The sequence below is a fragment of the Pleurodeles waltl genome, chromosome 11, assembly GCF_031143425.1.
Source record: "Pleurodeles waltl isolate 20211129_DDA chromosome 11, aPleWal1.hap1.20221129, whole genome shotgun sequence".
NCBI classification, from domain to species: Eukaryota; Metazoa; Chordata; class Amphibia; order Caudata; family Salamandridae; genus Pleurodeles; species Pleurodeles waltl.
This window is the reverse complement of record NC_090450.1, coordinates 969837456-969863459: the sequence shown is the minus strand read 5'-3', so window position 1 is coordinate 969863459 and position 26004 is coordinate 969837456.

Genomic DNA, 26004 nt, shown 5'->3' with positions numbered 1-26004 from the left:
CTCCCTCCATACCAGGCCTGCTTCCTCCCCTCCATACCAGGCCTGCTTCCTTCCCTCCATAGCAGGCCTGCTTCCTTCCCTCCATAGCAGGCCTGCTTCCTTCCCTCCATACCAGGCCTGCTTCCTCCCCTCCATACCAGGCCTGCTTTCTTCCCTCCATACCACGCCTGCTTCCTCCCCTCCACACCAGGTCTGCTTCTTTTACTTTTGCCTTCCCCCTTCTCCTCTTCCCATGTTCCTTTTTCCTCCATCAAGACGCTTCTAAGTCATTCCTTCGACTCCCATCCTTCAGCTCTGCCTCGTCGCTTCTATTAGCAAATGTCACAGGCTTGAGTCTCTTAATATTACATGGCATAGAAGTAAACAACAGGCGCACCTGACTCTGTCGGATATTATCAGTATTGATTAATATTATTGTTATAATTATCATTGTTTTTATCATTAGTGTTAATATTACTGTAATCAATGTAATTATTATTGTAATTATCATTCTTCGTGATAGTATTATTATTAATATTACTAACACTAATGATTATCACTACGGAAGGTTCACGGTGTATAGTCGGATTATTGAGGTTGTTTGATCGGGATTCATCTTTGTGCTGCTCGATCCATTGTCGCCCCCACTGGCTGGGGGTGCTTCTGCAGCTTGTTTTTTAAACTCCTAATCCATGTAAATGGCAGTTGTGCACCCAGAGGGACCACAGCGTGTAAAGTGGGTCCATGCCGCCTACAAATCGTGGGCACCACTTTCACTGCTTGGGTAACAGAGGGCGACACGATCCATGCCTGTAGCGCGGCGAAGCTTGCAGCACACGCATTACACGCTGTACATTTTCTGTTCACATATTGAAAAATTTAAGCTCTGTATTTCCTCTTCTTTCAAAATGTGAATAAGGGTCGGTGTCTGAGACATAATCAGTTTACTTAGTTTTATCAGAGAAATGGGTGTTTGGAAAATTGGAAGTATCTGATAAAATCCCTGTCTCACTTAAAACAATTTATATAAACAAGCGCGTTGCAATCAGTTTTATAGTCCATTTTTCTCTATTTTGGAGCAGTGCTTAATTTGTAAATAAAAACGTGCCGGTGCCCAAAGCCCTCCTGTTAAACACACGGGTGCTGCAATTGAATGTGCGAACTCGAAATACTGAGGCAGCGTAATCCTGAAGCCATCTGGGCCCTCTTTAATCCATTTACTGTCACTCCCTGCCCCTTCAGCTCACTCTTGGCAGCTTTTCCCATTTGTGACGCTTTTTCGTTTTTCTCTTCCTCCGTCTTTTCCATGTGTCTTTTGCTCGCAGTAAATGCTTGAGGCTGAAATATAAATGCCGGCCCTCAAAAATAAGTGCTGGTGCCCTGCACCGGAAACCACCGGCTCAAATTAAGCACTGTTTTGGAGATGTTTTGTGTACCACTGACGCAACATCTGTTTGCTGCACTGCATTTTATATTTCGTACATCTGGTGACATCATAAGTGACGTCACATCCTCTGATCACATCAAGGACCCTTGTATCGCGTTAAAGAACTATCCGTATTGAAATCTCATGGCTGGAGCCGAAGGTAAAACCTACTTTTAAAGCTTCAAAAGCCACAAGAAATGAAACGCAGCGGTTGGAGTCTCGGGCAGCCACTAAGTGGCCCATCTACCCCATAATGACTCCGCTAGGGGTCGCTGCCAGATTTCACGTATCGCCCTGCTGACTGGGATTAATTTCATATCCAATAATTTGTGCTAAAATGAAGAATATGAACACTATAACATCTCGATGCGAGAATTTTTATGAAATCGTATATTTCCCAGAAGTTTGCTCATGGGGTTAATGCACCTCCCTCAGGGCTCTTTGTGTAGTCTGAGCGCCACACTTCCAAATATTGATATTGATAAATTTATAAAGCGTGACAAATGTCCGAAGGCGTCTTGGCGCTAGGGTACAGAAGACTAAAGAGCACATTTACTGCATTGTAGTAGAACATGGAAATGTTGGGAGCTCCATTGAAGATGATGGAGTGTTCAGGGCTTTTATTGGCTGGTAAAAGCCCAGGGTCAACATTCCAACGTTCTTCAAAGGCCTCAGGAAGCCCAAGGGCCACAATGATAGCAGCGGAATATTCTATTAACCTTATAGCCCTTCCTAGCTGGGCTATACCGGCAATTAAAGTCCCGCTTCCTTGTTAAAGGGCCTTTAATTGCCGGTATAGCCTGCTACAGCAGGCTCTAAGGCTATAATGGAATAGCTACACTGTGATGGGAAGCCCGGCTGTGCGTTTCATCCGTCAGTAACCGTGACATGGAATATCAGTGACTCAAGTAAGAGTGACAGCGGTTATACACAGTGCTTTGAACCTGCACAGTTTGTACCAGGAAGCCCACAGTAAAACACAATTTGTGGTTATATGCGCATCTAATGATACCCCTCAAGACTGGATGAGATTTGTAAAGTGTGCATTGCAAATTTACGAGTTTATTTTCTGTGTTTTTAGGCCTTGATTGGAGACAGCCTTTAGCTTACTGTGGGTTTTGGGTTGACATCCATTGCTTACCTTTGATTGGCTATACTGTCAGTTTCAAATCGTGCTTCTTACTCAGTGGCTTTTCAACTTTTCTAGTCTTTCTTCCTTTTCTGGAGCGTACGTAGCTTCTTTACCATTCTCTTGATTGGATGACTTGTATCCTTGCACTGCTTACACTCTGGGAACTACTATCTTCTTTTTCATTCAACACTCCATGAGAGTGCATGTGTTTTCTTGTTCTCTCACTCGTGTGCTGCTTCTCCATTCAAATCCTCTGCTGCTCCCCCCCTCCTCTGCCTCCCTTATCCAACCCTCACCGCGTTGCTCTCACTAGCCCCTAAGCTCATCCGGTCATTCCTTCATACTCCTCATCCAATCTTCATCATATTTGTTTTTTGTCTTTTTTTAAAATGATTAATTTATTTGTTATTTAAAACTACATTTCTGCAAATAATGCCATAAAAGTACAAAACACATCAGAACCATAAAATGGAACAAATTTGGTCATCACAAATTATTAAAACATATAAAATATCTCATGGTCATTGTGTACATGTCATTGACCAATTCTACAGTGCAGACAATAAGAGACCCTCCAACCACAGTTAAAAAATGTGGGGGTGGGACAGTGCCAATTCAACAACTCACAGCTTTTGCTTGGTGTCAAACACTTTTCTTCTTATTCACAAAGCTCCCCCCAAAAATTTTGCTGCAGTACAAGCATGCAAAGGGCATGCGTTAGATCTTAAGATTCTGAGCGCAGTGCAATCATTTCATATGCCCAGCTGCTTGGACAAAGGTTTTAACCAAGACCAACGAGGGGTCACATACACCGGGCAACCAAAAAATACATGAGACCGTTTTCACTGCGTTACCACACCCTGGACATAAGGCAGATTCCTTTGAGGCCCATTTACTAGTGAATAATGTAGGGAACTGGGTTTTTGTTGTAGTTCAAGTCCCACCCCCCAACACTTTTTGTCTGGAACGTGATGTAACTTTGACTGAAGTGCACTGGGTCCCTGCCAACCAGAGCCCCAGTGCCTGTGTTTTCCCCCCACAAAAACCTCTCCAATTGGCAAAACCTTTAACACCCTCTAAGTCCCTAGTAAATGACACCCCTGGTACCTAGGGACTGAGGTGCTAAAGGCTGCAGCACAAATTGTGCCACCATATGGAACCCCTCACCAAGCACATGAAAGGCTGCCATTGAAGGCTGTGTCTTTGTGCAGACAAAAGTGAAAACACGACATGGCACACATCCTGTGTGCCATGTCCCCTAACACTTCATGCTATATATATGTCACCCCTCTAGCAGGCCTTACAGCCCGAAGGCAGGGTGCATTATATTACATATTTGCACACGCAGACATTCCTCTGCTTTCTCTTTGTCGATTCTTAGACATAGTAAGTGACCAGGGAAGCCATTTTACATGCATGTGCTGGACACTGGTCAATACAAGTTCCCCAACTACATGATGGCTTCACTGAAGATAGGGGTGTTTGGTATCAAACATCTGGTATTGGTGAGCCCACAATGATGCCAGTGTTAGATGTACCAATACATGCACTCTGAGGTCACCTTAGAGGTGCCCACTGAACCCTACTAGCCTCTGGTGTGCTTACTGACTAGTTTCTGCAAGCCTACCACCTGAGACGCACCGTTCTGGCCCACTAGGTTGAGAGCCTTCTGCTCTTAGGAGGCCCAGAACAAAAGCCTGTCCTGGAAGAGGGTTTAATACCCCTCCTCCCACAGGATGACCTGTTGATTAGCGGCAAGCCTCAAAGGCCGGCCCTCTTTGAAATGCGAATCCAGCTCCTCTCACAGGAGAGGAAGCCACCACCCCCTGCCCAGAGCCCATTTGGCAACTGGACAGGTGGCAAAATTAGCTAGTCAGGTAGGTGTGCTACCTCCAGGCTAGTACCACCCCTAAGATGGACTGCTGAGAGGTAGACATGATTTTTCAGACATAGCCATCTTTGAGATGGCATACCTAGGAATTCTGGGACAGGGTTATGCCCACTTCCTACAGGAAGTGGTCATATAGGGGGTGTAGTGACCCCAAGTGTCAGCCCATTGGCCTCTGCCCTACACATCCCTAATGCCCCTACATCCAGTATTAAGGGGACTCCATGGCACTGGAGAAGCAGATCCTGACTGCCTAAGAAGGCCAAGGATACCAAAGAATCGCAACAGCAGAAGAGGGGAAAAGAACCAGCTGACCTGGTACCAACCCCGTCGGCTTGTCTGCATCCCTCTTTGAAATCTGCCCCAAAGTCAACTCGTCCTGCAGCTGTGACTCCAGAACCCCAGGACAACTGCCTGCCTTCAACAAAGATTGAAGACCTCCCACAAACAGCGGACCTTTCTCCAGCAAACTCCAAAAGAAGGGACTCTGAAGCCTCTGCAACCACCAAAACCCGACACCTAAAGTGTCCTCTGCACCCGCCGTCTCCGACCTGAGTTGAGGTGGACCACTGGTGCCAACAAGGTTCCCTAGACCTTCAGAGTCCGAGTCCATCATGGTTTCATCCCTCCAGAACTCCCCAACAATGCCTGCAGCCTCTGCACGCAACCCCCGCTACTGCGACCGCTCCGGTCAGAGAAACTCAACACCTAAGGACACCTCTTCACCCGTTGCTCCTGAGCTGTAGAGAAGAGGACCAAAGGTGCCTACCTGTGCCCAAGCCTTGTGAGGCCTGAGCCTTGCTGTTGGTTCAGCCTGACTGGCCTACTAGCCAGAGCCGGCAGACTCTTTTTGCAGTGACTGATCCCCATAGGAATGCATTGGACACCCAGCACTATTTTGCACTCTTTATCCGGCTGCTGAGTGTGTACTCTGGGTGCTGCCTTGGACCTTGTCCACTACTTACCTTAATTCCTGGAGATTGATCTTGTAAGTTACTGTACTCTACCTGTTTGCAGAACTTGTTTTTCCTCCGATACAATAGCATTGTTGAACTCGGAAATTGCACTGTACCCTCTTTTTAAAGTGAAAAGAATTCCTATTTAAAAACATACTTACCTGAACAATTTTCTCTGATGCCTTAACATATATAAATATACTTGCTATTTTTGTAAATTGGTGTGGACCTCCTTTTTGAGTCTTGTCTTATTTATTAACTATTATGTGTATTTGTAGATATCTTGGACTCCTCTGTGTTAAGCCTAAGGCTGCGCGACCATACTACCCCTAAATAGAGGACTTTGGGATTGCATAGCAAGCCCTGTCCACTCACTGGGGAGCCCATGGACCAGTATTCACATACCACACAAAGGGTCAGCTTCCTACAAATGACTTCAGGGGAAGTGAGCTGACCCTGAACTGGAAATATAATTTCCTGTCCAATGGGACGGTAATCATATCCCGAAAGGGTCCGAAAGAGCTGGTGTATTTCAAATCCATGGATTCCGCACTCAGAGATGCATTCACAGCTGGATGAACAACCGTCTGAACTACCCAGCGGCAATAAAGATTTTTTTTTTTTTACTTCTCGTTTGAGGGCGCAGGGTAGCTAACCGGAGGTTCCCACCAGTTGTTCAGGCCCAGTGAGCATAGCAAATTTTAATTTGTGTCTACCAACAGATTTGACAAAATCCGTCTACCTGCTGAACTTCCGACATCTTCAGAAGCGTAGTGGGAAAGTTCCGCTGTAGTCCAAATCCTCCTCCAATAAAGGCGGTAGTCTTGCCTTGTGAACTATGGCCCTCACACCCGTGTCAAGCATGATGGGAAGTGGCGGGGTACTGATCACAACATGAACCAGGCTTCCAAGAAACTTGTTCCCAGATTCTACTAAGCCTGGGCAATTTGAAAAACCCCATAACTCAGAACCATGAAGGCCCAAACCCACAGTTTTGGCCTCGTATATTTGGAAAACAGGCGCAATGGGTTTGGTAAAGGATGTAAAGGCCCATATTTATACTTTTTGACGCTAAACTGCGCTAACGCAGTTTAGCGTCAAAAAATTTAGCGCCGTCTAATGCCATTCTGAAGCGCCATGCGGGCGCCGTATTTATGGAATGGCGTTAGCCGGCGCTAGCAGACCGGCGCTGCCTGGTGTGCGTGGAAAAAAACCACGTAGACCAGGCAGCGCCGGCGTAGGGGGAAAATGGCGTTAGGGCGTCTTAAAATGGGGCAAGTCAGGTTGAGGCAAAAAAATCGCCTCAACCCGATTTGCGCCATTATTTTCGACGCCCAGACGCCATTTAAATGACTCCTGTCTTAGTAAAGACAGGAGTCATGCCCCCTTGCCCCATGGCCATGCCCAGGGGACTTATGTCCCCTGGGCATGGTCATTGGGCATAGTGGCATGTAGGGGGGCACAAATAAGGCCCCCCTATGCCACCCAATTTTTTTTAAAAAAAATAAAAAATTATACTTACCTGAACTTACCTGAATGTCCCTGGGGTGGGTCCCTCCATCCTTGGGTGTCCTCCTGGGGTGGGCAGGGGTGGCAGGGGGGGTCCCTGGGGGCAGGGGAGGGCACCTGTGGGCTCATTTTGAGCCCACAGGCCCCTTAACGCCTACCCTGACCCAGGCGTTAAATAGTGGCGCAAATGCGGGGTTTTTTGACCCGCCATCTCCCGGGCGTGATTTTTGCCCGGGAGTATAAATACGACGCATTTGCGTCGCCGTCATTTTTTTAGACGGGAACGCCTTCCTTGCTTCTCATTAACGCAAGGAAGGCGTTCACGCAAAAAAATGACGCTATTTGCCCATACTTTGGCGCTAGACGCGTCTAGGCGCCCATATTTATACTTTTTGATGCAAATCAGCGCTGGCGCAGATTTGCATCAAAAGTTTTACCGCCGGCTAACACCATTCCAACGCACCAGGTGGGCGCCTTATTTATGGATTGATGTTAGCCGGCGCTGCGGGCTGGTCAGAGTAAAAAAAAAAAAAATGACTAACCAGGCAGTGCCGGCATAGGGAAGAATGGGGGTTGTGTGTCAAAAAATGGTGCAGGTCAGGTTAGAGTAAAAAATCATGGCTCTAACCGGACTTGCGCCATTTTTTGATGCACAACCCCCATTGAAATGACTCCTGTCTTAGCAAAGTCAGGAGTCATACCCCCCTGCCCAATGGCCATGCCCAGGGGACTCCTGTCACTGACTTCAATGTCATAGACTTCAATGGCATAGTCCTGCTGATGAGGATTCAGGAGAAGGAATATGCTCTGGATGCTGTGCGATCAACTGGGGTGTCCTTGAGGTTACTCCTTGGTCCACGGGTAAGGTGGGGTGACTACGGCCACAGAGGTCGGGGTCCCTCAAAGCCCTCATTGAACCAGTAGAAGGCAAGCTACTGCTGAGCTACTGGTCTCCGGTCACAGGAAGTCCAGCAACATCCTTTGATGGAGGCTAGTGTCCTTCTTGGGCGACAAATCTAGACTCAGATGACTCTTCTGGGTCTGGCAGGCTCAGGTGCAACTTTTGGCCATCAGGAATTGGTTTCTTGGGGTGCCTGGAGGCAGTCGGAGCCAATTCTCTAGAAGAGATTGCCTGAATTTGAAGGTCAAATGAAAGATTAGTATTGAATTTGATACATACATTTATTTTTGTCTTGGTAGGAGTTGGGGAAGGACATAGCTGATTTGGCCACCATCTGCTGGGATCAGGGAAGCATTTTGTTCAAAAAAATTATTTCTTTTTTCTGAATTCAATTATTGTCCTTTCCCTCAACCACTTCTCTCTCTAACACTCCTTAGAAAAGTCAACACCTCCTCATTAGTCTCCTGAAATGACAGACGTTGAGTATTATCACCATATGAGATCACCCATAAACCACAAGATTGAATGAGGCGGGGGCGTGGCCAAGATGGCTGCCGGAGCGGACGCTTGAACAAAGAGCTCCGCTCACGGCCCACCAATTTAGTAAATATCCTGTGCCCTGTCTGGCCTATTGTCGTCGTCCACTGCGCGAAAAGGCCTCCCCTCCCGTTTGGGGGCAGCACCGGGGACTCGGTGAACGCGGAAGCGGCGCGTGGCCTGAGGCGCCGGAGACGCTGGGCTTGGCGGCGCGGCTGGCACCCTGGACTGCAGGGCTTGTCTACTCGCACCGTGCGGTGAGCGGCGGTGCCTGGGCGGATCCCCTGGGTCCCCCCGGGGCTCCTATTATGCGCTGTGGCGGGGGCGCCCGGGCGCTCTAGCTGCGGCGCCTGGGGCTGTCCCCACCGGAGGAGGTGAACCGCGCGCACTGCGCCCCGGCCCGGTCGCGCCTCGCCTGAGCATCCAGAAGACGGAAGCGGAGTGGGGAGGCGAATGTAAACCGCGCTCTGGAGCCGATTCCTTGTTTCTACTCACCGGAGCGGCTCTTTCCTCTGCGGGACCGTGCCGTTCTTCCCCTCTCGGCTGCGCACGAGCCCCGGCCCCCACCTGGATCTGGCGCCGCAAGCGCTGGGGCCTGGGCCGAGCGCACTGACACGCAGGCGGAGACCGACCCCCTGCAGACTGCGAGGACTGCTGCATCCAGGGGACTGTCAAAACTGAAGGAAAGCGGCGAAACAAGTAATAAAAGATAAAAGGTGGAATAATTAAATAAAAAAAAAAATAAACTAAAAAGTATAAAAAGAGGAGATTAAAGAAACAAATACCTTTACAAGCTGACTTCAAGTAAATCAACTTCCTTTGGGGAGAGGCTGCCGAATGGCATATGAGTCACTCATTGTGGCCCCCCATCGTGCTGGAACATTGCAATTAACACAGGCCCCGATTGTGCTGGGGCCCCTGGGACAGCTTTTGAACCGGACCGGCGGGCAGCTCGCGATGGCGGGGTGGCTGTCGAGCTAGCGCTGTCTGTTACCGGAGCGCCGTATTGCTGCACCCCTATCGGCGACATAACTCGAGTCGCAGTGAGTGTGGGGAGATTGCTCTCTCCCTCTAGGGATCTCTCCGTGCATAGTGGACAACAGTGGAATAGGGGTGCGGGAGACACCACCCCTGATTTTACCGGCAGGGTGGGCGCGCGGTGTTGCCCTGGATCCTTGTCGGCCCGCGCACGACCACCTGCTCCCTTGCCGTTGGCCAGCGGCAACCATAACTTGAGGGAAGCTAAGCAGATACGCCAACTGCCTCACTCGTACAGTGAACCCTTCACATCCTGGACATACCGCCGTGCCGGCATTGGGTTGGGCACCCGTGCCCCGCTGATTCAGGGGCTGGGGGGTGATACTGTGGCTCCCTGACAGATCTAGTGCTCCTGGCGGGCTGCGTCTCACGGGACTGCGACGTTCCAAACCAGTCCACTGGCATCGCTAATGGTATCATCAGTGTTTGCAACTTGAGAATCTCTGGGAACATTGAATTCCGGGCTGCCATCAAAACGTATGCGTGCAACACCCCCCTATACTGCAGTCTAAAAGAACTGGAAACGCGCCGAGGGAAATCCGTAGACGTGAGCGGTTGCTCCTGGAGGGCGGCCACCCGGCAGTCCTGAAGTAACAAACTGGCACAGGACAACAGGGGAATCATGGTCAAACCAAAACACCCCAAAACAGGGTCTACGGGAGAAGGAGACTCTCCTCAACCGTCTGGCCAAGCAGAGACGCAATCGCTCACACAGATACAACTGAATGAAACATTACGCACGCACTCCCTACAATTCGATAAAATTATGCAAGCTATAATGGACACTAAAACCTCGCTAGAAGGGAAAATCGACGCTGCAGTGCAGGAGGTCTCATTGCTGCGGGCCGACCACCGCAAATTAACTGGAAGGGTTCACGACACTGAAAAGACACTAGAAACTATCCAGCCAGAAGTAGTAGAAATGAGAAATAAAATGCAAAAAATGGAACTAGATATAACATTACTACAACGCGGGGCAGAGGAAGCTGAAGGACGCTCCAGACGTAACAACATCAGATTCCTGGGAATCCCAGAAAGAATCGAGCAACCTAAGGCTGAGGAGTTCATGGAGACCTGGCTGAGGAACATTTTTAAAGAGCAGCACCCCAACACAACACCAGTGATCGAAAGGGCACACAGAATACCAGGCAGGCCGCCTAGACCGGGTGCGCCACCCCGACCTCTAATAGCTAAATTATAGGGACAGAGACTTAGTCCTTCAGCACTTCAGAACGTCTGACCAGGTCATGCTCGAGAACAACAGAATAACTGCCTACCCCGATTACACAATGGAGGTACAAAGCAGGAAAATTGCGTATAACAAGGTTAAGCAGTTGCTACGTGAAAAAGGTATCACTTACTCTCTCATGTTCCCAGCGCGACTACGCGTAGTCATGGACGAGAAAACCCTAATGTTTCCCACCCCTGAAGATGCGTGGACATGGATACATGCTAAGGGATTGGCCGACCCGACCAAGGAAGACACAGTGACTGAAGAATGGACTCCCGCTAACCCCAGGAAGAAAAAGAAGAAAAACACCAAAACATCCTCCCGCCCCACAAAAGCGCAAATGGTACTGGAGCGGGGCGTTGGATGCCAGGAGCGAAACGGACACCAATGACTCTGCCTCACATGGGGGAGATATGAGCCCGTCTGCCTCACCGTTGCTAGTGGGCCCGGACCTCACACCGCGTTCGGCGGATGAACTTTAAACATGTAGATTTGGTATTTTTGGCCCCCCTTCGCTGGCGGCGATGACTGGAGTGTCGCGGGCCGCCGGCGCCGGGCCGCTAACACCGGGCTCCACGGCGGGAGCCCCCCCACTCACACGAGTACCTATAACTGACACACTGAAAGCTGCGCAAGGCAAATGGAACTGTAGAAACAAGAAATATCCTGTAGGTGGGCCACCCAAAGGACGGATGCCAAGGAAACCACGCCCCCTATACCTGTACGGTATCCGAATGGACCCGATCCCCTTGGAAGACTTTTTAGGCACCGGTTGTGCCATTCTACTTTACGGACGCTTTCAGTCCGCCATATCCTTTTTGGTGTTACATCTATTTCTCTTTTTTCTATCTTTAGCCCACTATGGGCTTACTCCTCACTTATCGGGGCTTGCGGGGCGGGGGTGGGGGGCTGTGGGCGGGGCTGTGGGGGGGGTTGGGGAGCCGGGCGCGGCGCGGGTGGTTCCCTGTACCTCAACAAAACACAATGAATAAGGAACCCAGCTATAATATCATGACTTGGAATGTTAAGGGCATGGCAGGGATTAATAAACGTCACAGAATACATGCGTTCCTAAAAAGACATCACATACATATAGCAATACTACAGGAAACGCACATCACACCTGCAGAGGCTGCCCGACTAGAAAAGAGTTGGTTGGGCTCAGTGTATAGTGCTGGCGACTCCTCCTTCGCCAGAGGGGTACTGATCTGGATAGCACCGTCTGTCCCTTACACAGTACAACACGACACAAGAGACAAGGAGGGCAGGTTTGTACAATTGAGGGGGCTGCTGGATGGGGAGGAACTTACGATAAATGGACTATATGTCCCTAATATTAAACAAGGTGAATTTTTACAAACCAAGGCCTCACAATTGTCCAACGACCTAACTGCATCATATGTATGGGGGGGGGACATGAACTGTGTTCCACACATAGATAAGGATAGATCGCACCCCCCGCTTTCGACCGCCCAATCAATGAAAAACACCCAAATACTGGACACATGGATGGAAGAACGCCGACTGATTGACATATGGAGACACTTGCACCCACATGATAAAGTATACTCCTATTACTCCCCAGTACACCTATTACATACCCGAATAGACCTTATCCTCACCTCACAGAACCTAACACATAAAATAACGAGAGCGGAGTATTCCGCCAGGGTAATATCAGATCACTGCCCACTCATAGTGCAAATAAAATGGGGCAGTCCTCGCTCATGTATTCCCACTTGGCGTTTAAAAACGCACCTACTGCAAGACCCCCCTTTTAGGAAGGATATCGCCACACAAATCTCAGCATATTTCACATCAAACGAGGGGACGGCCAGCTCAAGGGCCATCGAATGGGATGCACACAAGACAGTCATACGTGGGGCATGCATTGCAACCACAGTAGGAGTGCGGCAAACGCTGACACGCGAACTCCGAGTATTAGAACAAGAAATTCAGGTAGCTGAAGGCGAATTCGCTAAAGGCTCCATAACATTGAAAACGCTTACTAACATGCGCTCCAAATGGACCGAATCCGATAACCGCCTTAGACACTTTGATTATCGTCATCACATGGCCCGCACACATGCGGAGGGCGACAGATCCGGTAAATTACTAGCGTGGCTTATAAAAAACGAACGTCGTAATACCCCCATAGGTGCTATCAGACTGGAATCAGGCCAGATAGTTAATACACAGGCAGAGATAAATAACACGTTCAAGGAGTACTATAGCTCATTGTATCAGGCACGCCCTCCACCCACCAATGCCCAGTTAAACGGCTTCTTCGACGGAGTCACTATGGGCCATCTGACCGTCGCTCAAACTACAGAGCTAGATAGCACAATAGAGATGGCTGAAATCCAACAAGCATTGCAGCAGTTTACACACGGCAAAGCTCCTGGCAGCAATGGTATACCCATAGAATACTATAGTACGTTTCAGCCGCAAATTTTGGCCCCATATTTGGCAATGCTGGAGGAAGCCATGGAATTAGGCACACTTCCTGGATCATGCCGTGAGGCGTTGATAGCAGTATTACCTAAGGCAGGCTGTGACCCATTGGACGTCCGCTCATACAGGCCATTATCATTACTAAATACAGATTGTAAGTTACTTGGCAAAATTCTAGCTAATCGCCTGCTCCCATATATATCAGAGCTGGTACATCCAGACCAAGCAGGCTTCATACCCGGCCGCAACACATTCCACAACGTCAGGAATTTGCTCCGTCTGATGAGAAACTCCCCGGTAGAGGGCAATCAACAGGTTGCAGTCTCATTGGACATAGAAAAAGCGTTTGATACACTAGGTTGGCCCTTCTTAACAGAGACACTCAAACGGATGGGTTTCGGGCAAGTGTACATTAACTGGGTGAAAATACTATACACTGGCCCAACAGCCAGGGTTAAGACGGGCGTCACGATATCTGAGAAATTCAACATCAGTAGAGGTACTAGACAGGGATGCCCGCTGTCCCCACTGTTATTTGCACTGGCGATTGAACCGTTGGCCGCTCGCCTTCGCACAATGGCCCCCGCATGGGGCATACTGGACGGCCAGATACATCAGATAGTATCATTATATGCGGATGATGCGTTAATCTTCCTACAAGACCACACGGGAACCCTACCGGGCCTTTTGGAACTCCTGGAAAAATTTAGCTCGGTGGCAGGGTTAACAGTGAATTGGACTAAATCCTGTATATTCCCTATGCGCCCGATCCCCGAAGCATCGAGAACACTAACGGGCCCGAGTGGCCTGAAATGGTGTTACACAACATTTAAATATTTAGGTGTGAACATATACCACAACAATCAAGACCTTAGGGATGAGAATCTTGGCCAAGTGATCAGGTCAACAAGGGGTTCTTTACCCTTCTGGTGCTCACTCCCACTATCCCCTATGGGTAGAGTGGCAATAGCAAAAATGATAGTACTACCCCGTCTACTGTATTACTTTATGGCATTGCCCTTGATACTCCCGAGCTCCTTTTTTAGGCTACTGAATAGCTTGCTTACGGATCTAATATGGGGCAATGGTCGCAGACGCGTTGCGTTATCAAAAGTGATCCAGCCGCTCAGACTGGGAGGACTGGGCACTCCCAGATTTGAAGCATATTATGCAGCTGCCCAGATACAATGGATATCAACATGGGTCGGTAATCCAACTGGGGCCGAAACACAAAGAATGTTGCTGGAACTGGGCGGCACAGAAATAATGCAATACCTCATGAATCGTACCGATCCAGCAAACACTAACAATGTGCTGCTGTATACCGCGCATTGGGCCTGGGGCCGATACGCTTTGCAAAACGCAAAAGATCTGCAATACTCACCGAGGATCCCACTACTGGCGCACCCGTCGTTAGCAAAAATAGCAGCCAAGGTCGGCCTGAACGTATGGGGTAATAAGGGCATACATACATTGGGAGATATTTACCAGGGGGGACAACTTCAAACCTATGAGGCACTAGCCAACAGGCACGCGCTGGGCAGGGGCGGATTTATAGCTTACGGAGCTGTCAGGCAGGTAATGCGTGAATACTGGAAAAATGGCAACTTAGAACCAGAAGTCTCCCTTCTGCTCCATGAGCTGCTTGGGACCACAAATACTCCATCAAGTATATCAAACATATACAACATCCTCACAACCCAGGCGGAACACAGACAGGAACAAGCGAAAACTAAATGGGACCGTGTGTTGTCGGAATCACTATCCCCCAATGAGTGGGATCAAGCAATGAAAATGACTCGCGAGGTCTCACGTAACCCCCGCTTCCGATACACACAGTTTAATTATGTGCATCAGACTTACCTATCACCACACCGAATAACACGCATGTTTCCCCGATCACCGCAAACTTGCCCTAGATGTGACACAGAGGAGGCCACTTTCTACCACATGACATGGGAATGCCCTTCGATCCGGAACACATGGATAGAGATAGTAACGTTACTTGCCGAATGGACAAACACCGAACTATCCCCTACTCCTGAGGTGTGCCTGTTGGGCATAACACCCCACCCTAAGAAACGCAAAAGCACATATAAATGCATTGCCCTGGCTTTGGTGCTGTATAGACGCCTCATTGCCATGAGGTGGAAAGCCCCTGGCGCTCCTAGTGTTGCCTTGTGGCGGGAGGAGGTAATACGATGGACCAAAGCAGAAGCACAAACACTACAGAATTTATTGGATAAGGGCATATTAGTTAAAGGCCTAGAGGTATGGAACTTATTCTTGACAGCCGCAGAAAACAAAGACGATGAGCGCCCCCCCTAGACTGATCGGCAGGAGATAGTGGTTATTACATCAATGATCACAGTAATACAGTACCACATAGACCGATTGAGAAATTCGGGGTGGTGGAGTAAGAGCGGAGGTAGGGGAAAAAAAAAAAAAAAAAAGGGTGAACTACCATAACACTGTAATACCCCTCGCGAGGGCATCATCGGAGTCCTGCCGTGCTCCGGAGGACACTGGGGATATGGGACTTCGTATCCTGTTGGTCCTTACTGGTGAGCCGTTCGGCGCCTCACGGCTAGCAGCGGGCTGGTCCCCTGTGGCTTGGGGGCGGCTCGGCTCTGCGGGGGTGGAGCGATGTCGCACTGATGGACACGAAATCGCTGTGCATGGGCTGTGGGGTGCTTCATGCCCCCGCGGCGGCTGGCTCTCCCCCCTGCGCCGGGGCCCTCCCCCCTCCCCTGGGGGTCCCTCTCCCCCCTCCCCCTTGGTTCAGGCCCTTTGGAACTGCCTCAGCTCCCATCTTATTCTTTCTATTTTTTACTTTCTTTGTTGATTTTTGAATTACTACGCACACGTCGAATACACCATGTATGTAGGAACACAACTCTCAGAACCCAACTCGGGTTGTTACAATTACACTGGATTTGCAGAAAGTGCATAAGTAAAAATTACATGTATACTGTATGGTGAACATTATGTAACCTTTTGTATTTCATTTAAATGTTGCCATATGTTTGATAAAACAATAAAAATATATTAAAAAAAAAAAAAAAAAGATTGAATGAGGCTGCAAATATATATGTTAAAGAGGGAAGGACTCCATGTGGAGCCCTGTGGGACTATGTTTCAAAGAGATTTTGCTGTAGATGTACAAAGTAGATGCTAAACCGCCTGAGTCCTATGCTCTAGGGAAGATTTCAACCAAGCCAAAGCTCATCCTTGGTGTCCAATATTCTTTAGCCTGTTTAGTAAAGTCAGATTAGTAAAGTATCAAATGTGGATGACAGATCAAGTACAACCACCATAGCTAAGGAGTCCTTGTCAACAGTGTCTAAAATATATTCTGTGACTTCCAGCAGGTCAGAGTCGGTACTGAAACCCTGGAGAAATCTGGATTGAGAGTCGAGCACAAGATGATTGGATTCCCAAAAATGAGTTAGTTGTTTGTTTACTATTTTCTCCAGCACCTTTGAGGCAGCTGCCAAGAGTGAGATTGAGCAAGAATCACTTAGGTGGTCATTACAACCCTGGCGGACGGTGTTAAAGATGAGGTAATACCGCAAACAGTCAGACGGACAAAAAAAGGGAATTATGACCATGGCGGAAACCGCCAACAAAGACAGCCACTTTAACACTTCGCCCACCACGGCGATACAGACAAGCAGCGCGGCGGTCACCGCCAACAGACAGGCGGGAGACAATGTTCCACCCACAGTATCACAACAGGCCAATCTGCCACCTTTTCCGGGGCGGATTCACCGTGGATAAAAACACGGCGGAAACAGCTTTTGCAATGGGAAAACGCTCACCTTCTACACATCCCACGAGGAACGACGACTCCATGGACCCGGAACTCCATATACTACCTGCCCTTGTCTTTCTGCTCCTTCATGACCAACAGCGACGTAGGCGCAGAAGATACCGGTGAGTACAGCACCTACGACACGGGAAGGGGGGAGGCAAAAGTTAGGGGGACACCCACCAAACACCCCCACCCTCACATATTACAACATACAAACCAATGCAGTCACAAACATCACAGTAACAACCCACAATTCCCCTGGAAGAATGCAAAGACAATGCGAAATTTGGTCAAACTTTGTAATGTGCCAATATACATGTCATACAAAAATAAACAATTTATGTATACTAAAATCACTCTTATTTACATATATACAATCCGAGAAGTAGTGCAGATATGTACACAACAATGTCCGTGCACAAACTGTCCAAAAATGCATGGGCGAGGCCCACAATAGATACCTGACCAAAATCGGAGAGAACACTGCCGGGGCATCAGATAGAAACACAACAGGCACCTCAGGGGGAAGGGAAGGGGGGGCACCTCAGCCACATAAACGCAAAGCCAGATCCACGACGGGGCTCTATGCCCATTGATGTATACTGGGGAGTGCAAAGCCACGGTCTCTCAAGTCTCTACAGTGGGTGGGGTGCCCACTGTCACATCCTGGGGAGTGCAAAGCCACAGTCTCTCTAGTCCATACAGTGGGTGGATTGCCCACTGTCACATCCTGGGGAGTGCAAAGCCACAGTCTCTCAAGTTGATACAGGTCCATACTGGTACTGGGGGGTGACTGGTGCCCAGACTGGATGAGTTTCCCCGTGAATGGTAGTGTCCTGTCACTGTCCCAGCTGCACATGGGATAAGGATGCCTGATGTGGTGGGCCATTCATTCCGACCCAGTGCATTGCCCTCTTCAGCGGTGCTATGACATGGCGGTCTTTGCCCTCTTCAGCGGTGCTATGACATGGCGGTCTTTGCCCTCTTCAGCAGTGCTATGACATGGCGGTCTTTTCCCTCTTCAGCGGTGCCATGACATGGCGTTTCAGGACTGTTCAGTGGTGCTTTGACATGGCGGTCTTTGCCCTCTTCAGCGGTGCTTTTGACATGGCGGTCTTTGCCCTCTTCAGCGGTGCTTTGACATGGCGGTCTTTGCCCTCTTCAGCAGTGCCATGACATGGCGGTCTTTGCCCTCTTCAGCGGTGCCATGACATGGCATTTCAGGACTGATCAGCGGTGCTTTGACATGGCGGTTCTGATACGGACATTGGTGTGTGGCATGAAGATTTCCACACTGGACATTGGTGTGTGGCATGACGATTTCCACACTGGACATTGGTGTGTGGCATGACGTTCCATCATTGACCAGCGGGGCTGTGGCATCCTGGCCCCGCCTGGGCTGTGACTCCGGCGGTGGTCTCTGGACCAGTGACGATACTTGAGCCCTCCTGGGCTGTGACTCTGGCGGTGGTCTCTGGACCAGTGACGATACTTGATCCCTCCTGGGCTGTGACTCTGGCGGTGGTCTCTGGACCAGTTACGATACTTGAGCCCTCCTGGGCTGTGACTCTGGCGGTGGTCTCTGGACCAGTGACGACGGTGCTGGCGGTTGTGTCTGGACCGCCGGAAATGATGGCGCACTTCTCCGCCGTGACACTCACAACAGGCTTGGCAGACTTCCTCTGGACCTTCCCCACCTTTTTAGGAGTTACAGCTGACTCACCAATCGCCTTCGATCCCATTTCACTTGTTGTCCCACCAGGAGTCTTGACACGGTCCCGTCGTCCACTCTCCAATTTCGGAGCCTTTACAGGGGGTGGGCTGCCTGTGCCTTGGCTCTGGGTCCTACTGCCTGCCCTGGTGGACGGTGCACTCCAAAAACCTTGAACAGGCACCACTGGTCCTGGAGGCTTTTTGGCTGAGGCGCTACGACGGGACTGATGAATTGGAGGGGGGGGGGGGGGCGCAAAAAGGTCAATTTGACAGAGGGACAGTTTCTGACGAACACTGGGATGGGTAGCTGGAGGCGGTCTGGGAGTGGAGGAAGAGGAGGTGGTTGTAGGAGGTGTCACTTTAGCTGTTTTGGGTGCAGGTACTGGAGGCTGTCGTGAGGTGGATGGATGTTGTGTGGGTGATGGTGTTGTGTGCCTCTGTGTGGTGGGATTGTCTAATCAGTGCTGTCTCTCTGGCCTTCTTTCAGAATTTTTGTTCGTAGGGGTTTGTGGGTGATGTGGGTGTGTGTTTTATATTGTGTTGGGTGTGTGGGAGTGGTGTTTGTATGTGTATCAGGTGTGTGTATTTTGAATTGTCCCATGTGGCGGTGTTTTGGAGCTGTGTGTGTATTTTGAGTGTGTACCGCCAATGGAATACCGCGGTTGAAAGACCGCCGCGTGGATTCGTGGGTCGTAATAGCATGGGCGTGTTTCTGTTGGCGTGGAGGTGGAGGATTTGTTTCTGCATGTTTATTGCTGACCTTTGGTGTGGCGGTATTGTGTGGGTGTCTGAATTTCGGCGGATTCCAAGATGTGTGTCATAATAGCTGTGGCGGTCTACCGCGGTCGCGGCGGTGTTTTGGCGGTCTTCTGCACGGCGGTAAGCACCTTATACCGCCAATGTTGTAATGACCCCCTTAGTGTACGGATCAGCTTTTGGCTTCTTTTGACATAGGAAAAAAGGGCCTGTTTCCAGCTCCTGGGAACCGTAGTAAACTCCAGAGAATTGTTCCTAATATTATTCAGTATTAAATTAACAGTGGTGGATAACTGATTAAAAAGCTTGGGGGGGGGGGGGAGAGGGCATTCATCAAGCTGGGATTCAGATTTACATTTGGCAAGTTCTTTGGCCACTGATGGTAAAGCCCAAGTCATGGTGGAGAGTCATCATCCACTGGAGGTGTCCCTGACGAGCTCTGCTTTCACCAACCAGTCATCCATGTATAAAAATACAAGGACTCAATGTCGTTGCAGTGAGGCCACCAAAACCTCCATCACCGAAGACACATGGAGCAGTTGTTTGCCCAAACAAGTTACTTACCTTTGGTAATGCTCTTTCTGGTGGATACTCTACCTAACTGCATGTAAAGATGCATGGAGAAGTCATTAAGCCAAATGAACAAGTTATTTATCTTCTGTAATGCTCTTTCTGGTGGATACTCTGTGTAGCTGCAGATTCCTCACCTTAGAATAATCCCTAAGCGTCAGACTGGACCTGGAAACGTATGCTACCAATGCTCCTTCAAGCCGCTAGATGGCGTTGTGCTACTCCATACTCCCAGAAAGTGACAGAGTGGAGCCACATGTAAGCACACCCCTGCACGCTGATGTAAATTTCTTGCCTATTATCTTTCTGCACCCTCAGATGCAGAGTGTGAACAATTGTTAGCGCGTTTTGGAGGCAGGAAGCAGGAGGCGGTCCACAGGGCAGGAGCCCTTTAAACTTGATTCGCGCTCCCGCTGTCGCGGGAAGCGCGTTTTGGAGGCAGGAGGCAGGAGCCCTTTAAACTTGATTTGCGCTCCCGCTCTCGCGGGAAGCGTGTTTTGGAGGCAGGAGGCGGTCCACAGGGCAGGAGCCCTGTAAACTTGATTCGCGCTGTCGCGGGACGCGCCCGGGCCAAGGGCGGGCCCGTCCTTCGCCTGTCCAGCGCCCGGAAGAGGCTGGGCTGGGCCACCCCCCTGAGAACTCCCTTGGGATTTCAGGATCAGGCTCATTGGACTCCTAAGAGGTTCTGCATTTTTCTCTCCTGTGATTGTTCTTCCATAACCCCCCTTATTTGGGTTTCACGGCTCAGGAGGTCCTAAGTAACTGGCATCTAAGTAAGATCCGCTAAGAGAGCAGTTCCACTTATCTATTTACTATTTTCACACTGCCATTGCTTCCCTGTATTTTACTCATATCGGCTTAGATTGGCGTTTTGCCCCACTATTATTTGCAAGACGATGGGTAAAAGAAAGACCACCACACCTGGGGCCGATGGAGCACACGCTATGCCCGTCCAATCATCAATAACTAGCTACTTATCTTCAGTTATCGGGCCATTGAAACTGAAATTGTCCAAGTGGAAGAAAGAATTGGGGTAGCAAATAACTTGACTCAAAGAACCTCTTTAGAACCTACGACTTATATACAGTCTGCAGTCTCTTCATTTGCTCCCCGTGAGTTCAATTCGCCTCTGCCTGAAGATGACGTTAATGCTTCGCATTCTTTACAGCCCTTTAACACAGCTAACATCGAACATTTAGCTGACACCCCCCCTTCCCCCAAAAAAAGGAAAGCTGGAGGACTCCGTAAGTGTAATAAGTTACTCAAATATCCAACGAAGGCTAAGGAATGTATTTCTACACCATTGGATACCCCGGCCGACCCTTTTCCAAAGGAAACTCCATTATTGGGCGAACTAGGCTCAGACTGCAGGATTCTAAGAGACAATCATTTGACCAACTTAGACTCGATCCTCAAACCTTTTTTTTCGGCTTTAGAGGAGAAGCTAACATTACTTATTGATTCCAAATTTGAGCAGTTACAAGAAACTATTTTTAAATATCTGCCTCAGCAGTCCACTCTAAAATCTAGTACAAATTCCCCTCCCTCTACTCCGAAATTGGTGTCTGATCCCAATGCCTCTCGGCAGGCTAACTGTTTAATGAATTGCAACCAACTCCCGTTCCATCGCATACCTACCCGCAATTCCCATGATGACTTATTAACTGATTCCCTGTCTACTCTGGCTGGTGGTGCGATTGCCTTACCGAGGCCTGAAACTGCTTCTAAACCTAGATCTTCCACTAGTACAAAGGAGGTTCTACAGCTTCCTCCGGATAGCTTGCCATATGTTTTAGTCTTAGCAAACGTTCCTCCTCTTGATTGCACTCAGAAGGAAGATACTCATGCGCTAATAAGGAAATGTGCACATTGGATGAGCCAAAAACTTAGACATCAAGATGATTTAAATAATAGAATAATTATGGCTAGAAGGGTGAAGTGGTTAGGCTTGTCTAAAAAAGCATATGAAGGCGATTGCATAGTGATTAATTTTGCAAATTCTCATTGTGTTAATCATTTGTTGGCGTCTCTACCTTCGAGTCCAAAAGGGGAAGGTGGGATCAAAGTCTATCCATTAAGCTTCTTCTACAGGCCGCCCACTTCATCACTTCCTTCTACGAGGGCCTCCCATGGTAAAAATATTCTAACAAAGGCACCTTTACAGAACCCCACCCTTGACTCTGGGGTTACCCAAAATCACTCTTCCCTTGACGCAATTGATTGACAATTGGAGGGCTTGGGGCTCCTAAAAGATTATTTACAGGAACCAGAGCTGATGGGAGTGCATACACTTTTGGAATCACCCATAGGGTCTGACGAGTTAGTTAGCTTTCCACATCTTACAACAGACACGGTCATAACTGAGGAGTCTGGGAAAATGCCCCAGCAAAGTAACGCATTGTTATCTTTAATTAGTTGGAATATTGCTGGGTTGCATTCTAAAGTTGAAAATTTGGAATGGCTGGAATTTATATCCACATTTGATATCATTTGTTTTCAAGAAACTTGGCTTACGGCACTCTTCCATTTAGACGGCTACTACTCTGTATCTCAGCCAGCTACTCCATCTAGAGCAGGTAGAGCAAGTGGCGGCCTTCTGGTACTTGTGTCATTATTACTCCCAAAAATTGAGGTTTCATTGATTTGGTCTTCTCCTTTTTTTTTGGTAGTTTTATTATCAATATCCGGACGGAAAGACATTTTACTCTTAAACTTTTACAATAACATTCCAAGTGTTGCTCTGCCAGGAAGTCTCGAAGAGCTTACAGACCAACTAGACTCAGCCGGGAAACTTCAGGACAGGGAATTTGATACGATCTGGGTTGGAGATTTTAATGCTCAGTTATGCAAGTATGAATTACCTCACTTATGTGGTGCCGCTATAGAAGGCAGAGAGTCACTCACTCATTTTATTCACTCTAATTTAGGAAATGCCTTGAATACCCTTATTTATAAATTTGATCTTGCTTTTGCAAGGGATATGGCAAACAGTCAGATAAGAGAAACACCCACCTATACAGGAAGTACTAACGGCAGCATTATTGATTTTATTCTTATTAACTCCTCACTTTCACGTTCAATAGTGGATTTTAAAATTAAATATCACTGTGCCAGTGACCATAACCCTTTGAGTATAAAATTATCCTTTAAAACTAGAGTAATCTTACCTAGGATTGCATATAAAGGGAAAGAGGTGTTTAAAAGAAATTCTGGCCCTCGCATAAGGTGGGAGAGAGTAAACCCTAACACTTTCCATACGAACCTTATTACTCAAAATAAGGCTGACATCAACACTTGCTTGTCCCTGCAATCCACTCCATTCCACCTTATAACTGCCTTTGAATCTTTAAGCTGTGCTATTTCTCAGGCACTGATGTGTGCCCAATATCCCAAAGGTGCAAAACCTCAACGGTGGTTCAATTCTGCCTGTACGGCTGCCCATAGAGATCTAAAGTCAGCGATCAAAACTATTACATGTAATCGGGATTTAATTAAACAGGCCAGGGGGCGATATAAATCAGTCCTTGAAGAGAGAAAGAATGAAATACGCACTAGCGCTTGGGAAGACCTTATGGCAGCGACGGAACTACGGGATCCCTCTCAATTTTGGAAGGTGGTTAATCACCCATATTTTTCAGGAATGGAAAATAGGGATGACAACTGTTTGATACCAGAGGGGGTTTGGGTAGACCATTTTCCATCTGTATTTCAATCTGCAAATAATCCCAATGATGGAGGGGAGGTATGTGGCCTCCCACGTTCGGCTACTCCAATTCCAGTTAAGAGCAGCATTTTACTTGAGGCACATGAGATCAGTGCAGCAATAACTAAAATGAAACTAAGGAAAGCTCCTGGCCCTGATGGGATACCGGTGGACCTATTTAAATCTCTACCTGATCTGTGGGCTCCATTAATCACAAATGTTCTGAACAGTGCTATTCAAAGTGCTATCCCCTCCTCATGGTTAATGGCAATAATCGTTCCGATCTTCAAAAAGGGTAACAGGCTTGACCCCTTCTGCTATAGACCCATCTCTTTAATAGACTCCACGGCAAAGATACTGGGGAGTGTCATTCTGACCCGGCTCGAGGATTGGGTTGTAAGGACAAACATTTTATCGTCAATTCAATATGGGTTTAGGCCTGGATTAGGCACAGTGGACCAGGCCCTAAATTTACATCTTATCCTCAGTAAATATGTTATTGCCAAAAGGGAACCTATCCACTTAGCATTTATAGATCTGTCTAGTGCATTTGATATGGTGAACAGAGCAAAACTGTGGGACATAATGGATACAATGGGGATTGAGCAAGATTTGTTAGTTTTGATCAAACGCTTATACTCTGACCTCTATATTTTAATTCAGTTTGGACAACACGGCGAAAGGTCCCATCCCCTTGTTTCCAATCGAGGTGTTAGACAGGGCTGCACACTGGCACCTTTCCTGTTTTTACTGTACATAAACGGCTTGTATAATTGTTTGGTCCAAAATGGTAAGGATTTCCCAAGGATGAGTTTTAGACAATTGCCAATTTTATTATATGCCGATGATGCTGTTTTAATTGCCCGCACGGCCAATGGTCTACAGACTCTCCTGGATCTTTTTTTAACACACACGCAAGAGCTTGATTTGAAAGTCAATTTTAAAAAATCACACGTTATGACCTGCGGTCCTAAAAACACTCGTACCAGATGTTTTAGAATGGGAGGGAATACCTTGACAAAGGTAAAAGACTTTTGCTATCTAGGTCTGTATCTAAGTTCCACTCTGTCTTGGAAATTCCATTTGAATTTTAAGTTTCAACAACTGGCAAGAAATGTTGAGGCAATCTTTCGCTTTACCCGCAGATTAGGGCATAGACCGGTCCACCAGATCCTCACGCTCTACAACTCTAAATGTGTTTCGCGACGATTTATGGGGGTGGCCTTTGGGGATATACCAGTCCAAGCATTCTACAGCTTACAGAGAATAAATTCCTTCATCGGTTACTTATGGTACCTAAGAACATAGCGAACATTTTATGCCATGAGGAACTGGGAATCCGCTACATTACAGATTTGATAGATATTGCCCCACTTTTGCTATGGATAAAAGTATGGTCAAATCCGGCGGCTACTTTAACACACGATTGTGTAAAAGATTGTATTTCACTAACAAACTGTAACAAAATTCCTTGGCTAAATTTTGTTCACAATGGCTTCCGAAACTTGGATTTGGAGTATATGTATTTTAAACCAGAGCTCCTGCCAGCTAATGCGAAAGAAATTGTTAAACTTCGACATAAAGAGCATGTTATGAATCTTAGATACCAAGTGGCAGAGAAATTGAGCTCTTTTAATTCATACATACAAATTCTATCATCAGACTTGCTAGAACCTTATTTTGTTTGGTTCCCGACCCCTTCTTTATACTCTTTACTCGTACTTTTTAGATTTAATCTGATCCATTTTAGAGTGGCATTCCCGATAAAACGTGTGTGGGGAAAAAACACTACCGCCATGCCCTTGTGATAACTTTTCGAAACAAAGTACTTGCCACTTTATTTTATTCTGTAAACTTTACTCAGTTCCCAGGAAATCCTTTTTATTACCCATTTTGCGTAACTTGCACACTTCTTCCTACAAAGAAGGATTGACTGGCATCCAAAGCCTCTCATCCAAACAAATCTGCATTTCTATTCTTAGTTTTATTAAATCCGCTATCACCATTAGAAACCGATATGAACTGGTAATGTGACTATTTATTAAGAGAAATTAGGCATTGTCTTATTACTATATTGTCTTATCATTATATACGCTTTTATAAGTATTTATTATCTTATACTGTTTTAGTAAGCTTGGGCGGTAAGCTTAGACTTAATAGATTTGCTTTTTATGAATGCCATAAGTACTGTATTTTATGATGACTTTTATGTATGTATGTATGTATACTTTTATGGCTAAACGCCGAATAAAGTTATTTTGACTGACTGACTGACAATTGTTAGCCCCAGTATACAGAATTCTACCTTGGAATCTGTTTAGATTTTGTAAAGAGGCCACTTCACAGAATGGGAAAGTGGGTGGGCAGTGAGCAATCTGAGGTTAGAATATCCATCAG